Source organism: Apodemus sylvaticus, chromosome 20 (genome assembly GCF_947179515.1).
Source record: "Apodemus sylvaticus chromosome 20, mApoSyl1.1, whole genome shotgun sequence".
NCBI classification, from domain to species: domain Eukaryota; kingdom Metazoa; phylum Chordata; class Mammalia; order Rodentia; family Muridae; genus Apodemus; species Apodemus sylvaticus.
The window spans coordinates 53,359,087-53,363,796 of NC_067491.1; the positions used below are offsets into that span (position 1 = coordinate 53,359,087).

Genomic DNA, 4,710 nt, shown 5'->3' on the forward strand with positions numbered 1-4,710 from the left:
AGGGTATCCAGGGCTTGCTGTGGTGAGAGAACTGGGTTCTGATGGTGCCAAGTGGCATTGGTTTCTGTTGCTATTGTCCTGGTGCTTGCTTGCCTCTCACCATCTGGTTATCTCTGGTGTTAACTGGCCTTGCTGTCTCTGATTGGAGCCTGTCCCTCCTGTGAGCCTGGCTATGGTAGACCTCCTTGAGTCTTACTGTCTCTGGGTTTAGGAGCTCCCCATCTGTAAACCTGGTTATAATAGACCTCCTGCAAGCCTGGTTGTAAAGGAACTACTGAGAGTCAAGCTGTCTCTGGGTGTGGGAGGACTCTGGAGCATCTGCTTTGTCCCCGGGAACAATTTTGGATGGGAAGGATGATGTGTGTCCAGCAGGGCAGATAGGTCCTACTTCCGCTGGAGTCTATAGGGGTCTTAATTAGGTCAGGTATTGGAGTCTATAGGGGTCTTAATTAGGTCAGGTATTGGGGCAGGAGGGGCTCACCTGTGAACCTGGTTGTGATGAATCTCTATTGAGAGTTAAGCTAACTCTGTGTGTGGGATGTGGTCTGGAGCACTGGCTCTGCCCATGGCAGAGTTGTGGGCTGAAAGCCAGAGGCCAACTTTTAAGTCATGTCTTCTAACTGCTGTGATTCTGGAGATGAACTCAGGTTTATTCTGCAAGTGCTATACCCACTGACCTGTCTGGCCTGTCCTTGTTTTTCAGGGAAAGGGAGGTCTCATACTGTAACTCAGACTGGCCTAGAAACAGACATAGGTCCTCTTTTCTCACCTTCAAGAGTGCTTGGGTTACAGGTGTGCTCCACTGGTCTGGCCTCACATTTTTTGTCAGATTCAAAAGGAACTCTGAACAAATGGCTGTCTATGGTATCTATGAGCATACCAAAGTACCTGCTGGCCTCTGGGTTCTCTCAGTGTCACAAACATCTCCAGCTCATGGCTTCTCTCCTGTAGCTTCTCATTCCCTCAGAGCACTGCCACTTTCACTACAAACTCTCTTGGTCCCCAGTCTCTCTCTCATTTTTTTTTTCTGAGACAGGGTTTCTCTGTGTAGCCCTGGTTGTCCTGGAACTCACTCTGTAGACCAGGTTGGCCTAGAACTCAGAAATCTGCCTGTCTCTGCCTCCCGAGTGCTGGGGTTACAGGCGTGTGCCACCACTGCCCTGCCTGCCTTCCTCTCTTAGCTCCCCTTTCTTGCTCTTCGCTCTTTGTCTCCTTTGCCTGAAATCTTTTTCTCTTGCTCCGCACCCTCTCTCCTCTCATAGCCACGTTTAGTCTGTGGGCCCTGTTCAATCTATTACTTTCCCTGTTCTGGACTCTTCCAGATGCCTCTGGCTATAGTCATCCTCCCTCATCCCTGTCATAAAAACCTTCCCCTCAGTCATACTTTGGAGAGGTCATGTCCTCAGTTTATACAATTTTTCCTTTTAAATATGGAATGCTTAGTGAAATTTTAGATGATCCTTGCTTGCAGGGCCCGTGCTAATCTTCTCTGTGTCGTTCTAATTTTAGTTCATGTGCTGCTGAAACAAGCAACAGATTGTGTGTGAGCGAGTGAGCGAGTGAGCGTGTGTCTGTCTGTGCCTCTGTGTGTGGTATTTGTGCATTTGTGGGTGCTGGTGTGCCCTCTAGTGTTCACTGGAGCATTTTGAAGAACAGTTTTGGCTCTCCTGTTCTATCAAGCTCCTTCAGAGAAGGCAGAGTAGAGTCTCTCTGAACCTGGGACAAAAGCGCAGCCAGGAAGTGAGAGAGGTCCTCCACACTCTAGTCCTTACAGGGCTAAGGTTACAGACAGACACTGCTCTGAGTGCGGAGGATTTGAACTCATGCTCTCAGGCCTCTGTAGCAAGTATGCTTACCCATAGAGCTATCCCCTAAGCTGGGATTTCTAATTGAAATTTATTTTGTATTGTATGTGTATGAGTGTTTTGCCAGCACGTATGTCTGTGCACCACATCCATGTCTGGGGCCCACAGAGGCCAGAAGAGGAAGTTAGGTCCCCTGAGACTAGAAATATATATATACAAATATACACGTATATGTGTACGCGCGCGCGCACACACACACACACACACACACACACACACATATATAAAATTCTCTCATCCCCTATCCTCCCATTTTGATTTCTTTTTGTTGTTGTTGTTGTTTTTTGGATTTGGTTTTTTCGTGACAGGGTTTCTCTGTGTAGCCCTGGCTGTCCTGGAACTCACTCTGTAGACCAGGCTGGCCTCGTACTCAGAAATCCGCCTGCCTCTGCCTCCCAAGTGCTAGGATTAAAGGGGTGTGTGTGTGTGTGTGTGTGTGTGTGTGTGTCTGTGTGTGTGTGTCGTGTGCACCACCGCTTCCTGGCTCTCTCTGTACTTTTATACATTAAGGGTATGTACCATATCACACCTGTTTCCAAAGTTAATATGTTCAATGAGCATGAAGTAATGGGAATTGAAGGTAACTTTAAAAAAAAGCTTCATACTATACTGATCAAAAGAATAGACCTAAGGACAAAGAAGTCTACCAGGCTAGAAATGAAAATAGGTGGAGACCGTATATCCTTCCATAAACAAACAAAATACTCAAGCCCTTTTTACACATTCAGAACTGGAGGCAGATGAGGCCCCTTAGAGGGTGAAAGTGTCTGTTTACTCTGTCAGTCTCTGTCTGTCTATCTCTGTCTCTGTCTCTCACATACACATACACATACACTCTACACCACCACCACCACCAATAACAATAAACAAAGAACAAAGAAACAAAGGAATGGGAATGTAGTTCAGTTGACAGAGTGTTCATCTCGCACAGACATCCTGGGTTTCATTCCCAGCCTCACAGGAACCCCTCATGACAATGCAGATTTAATCTCAGGGACCCACACAGTGAAAGGAGAGGACTGATTCCTGAGAATTGTCTTCTGATGTCCACATAGATGCCACGACAGGCACTTGTGTGGGGAAAACCACACACATACACGAAACTGATAAGTAACAGACATTTTGTTTTTAAACAAAGGGATTAAGTCCCTAAAACCTTTAATCCCAACACTTGGGAGGCAGAGGCAGGCGGATTTTTGAGGTCAAGGCCAACGTGGTCTACAGAGAGAAACCCTGTCTCAAAAAAAAAAAAAAAAAAAAAAACCCAAAAAACAAAAAAAACAAAAAAAACAAACAAAAAAAACCCCCCAAAACAAAAAACAAACAAAAAACAAACAAAAAAAAAAAAAAAAGAAAAAAAGAAAGAAAGAAAGGGAAAAAAGTCCCTAAGACCATATTTTCCTCTAGCCCTGAATAAAAAATTGTCTCTGTGTGTCTGGAGTGATGACTCTGCAGTTAAGAGCACTGTCTGCTTTTGTAGAGGACACAGGTTAGATTCCCAGAATCCACAGGGGTACTTCACAAGTTACATTTGTAACTCCAGTTCCAGGGATCTAATGCTGCCTGCTGGATCTGGACTCTGCATGGACTTCATTTACCTGGTATACAGGCAAAACACTCATAAACAAAATAAAACTTAAAACAAAATTAAAACTGCCTCTGTGGTAGAAGAGAAAATGAAACAATGCATCTTACCTTTGGCCCAGATCTTCTTCATCCAGAAAAAGACTCCTTAGCCTATGTCACAGGTAAATTTATATCTGTTCTAGTCTTTAGCTCACCGCTTTCCATGAAAAAAAAATATATTCACAGTGGATTCACTATATTCACTATATTCATGGTAGATAGAAAGTAGACCTCTTCTCAATTTGGCCAAAATATTTTAAAATAAAAATATTTTTAAAGATTGGGTTGTTAGTCTAGGCTGAACTCTAACTTGATATATAGGTAAGGAGGGCATTGAACTCTTTTTTTTTTTTAAGATTTATTTTTTATTATATGTAAGTACACTGTAGCTGTCTTCAGACATACCAGAAGAGGGTGTCAGATCTCATTATGGATGGTTGTGAGCCACCATGTGGTTGTTGGGATTTGAACTCAGGACCTTCGGAAGAGCAGTCATTGCTCTTAGTTGCTGAGCCATCCATCTCTCCAGCCCCGGCATTCAACTCTTGATCCTTCAGTCTAAACCTTCTGAATGATGAAATACAGACACTGAACACCACGCCCTGTTGTGTAGTGGAACACTGGATTCTGTGGATTCTAGGCAAGAACACTACCAAGCAAGCTATATCCTTATCCCAAAACCGTATTCCAATTTCTGTTTCTTAAATTTTGTTGCAAAACAGAGAAACTAAGGCAGTGGGTTTATTGACCTACATGCCCAGAAATAATAGTAATAATCAAATCGGGGAATAATCATCCAGGGATATCAAATTGCTCACAAACATTTGCTTTCTATTTTTTTATTTTTATTTTTATTTTTATTTTATTTTATTTTTTTGAGACAAGGTTTCTCTGTACAGCCCTGGCTGTCCTGGAACTCACTCTGTAGACCAGGCTGGCCTTGAACTCAGAAATCTGCCTACCTCTGCCTTCCAAGTGCTGGGATTAAAGGCGTGTGACACCACTGCCCAGAACGTTTGTTTTTTAAAAATATCATTTTTTTTTTTAATTTTTATGAGTACACTGTAGTTGTCTTCAGACACACCAGAAGAGGGCATCAGATCCCACTGCAGATGGTTGTGATCCACCATGTGGTTGTTGAGAATTGAACTCAGGACCTCTGGAAGAGCAGTCAGTGCTCTTAACTGCTGAGCCATCTCTCCAACCCCAAACATTTGTT

The 4,710-nt window shown here is 43.5% G+C and overlaps 1 non-coding gene across 1 annotated transcript; it reads right to left on the reverse strand.

Annotated features, from left to right (window-relative positions):
- Positions 1–1,424: 1,424 nt before the first annotated feature.
- On the reverse strand, positions 1,425–1,533 carry LOC127671379 (U6 spliceosomal RNA). The gene has a single exon (XR_007974740.1). It is a non-coding gene; the product is annotated as a U6 spliceosomal RNA (small nuclear RNA).
- Between the last annotated feature and the right edge of the window lie 3,177 nt (positions 1,534–4,710).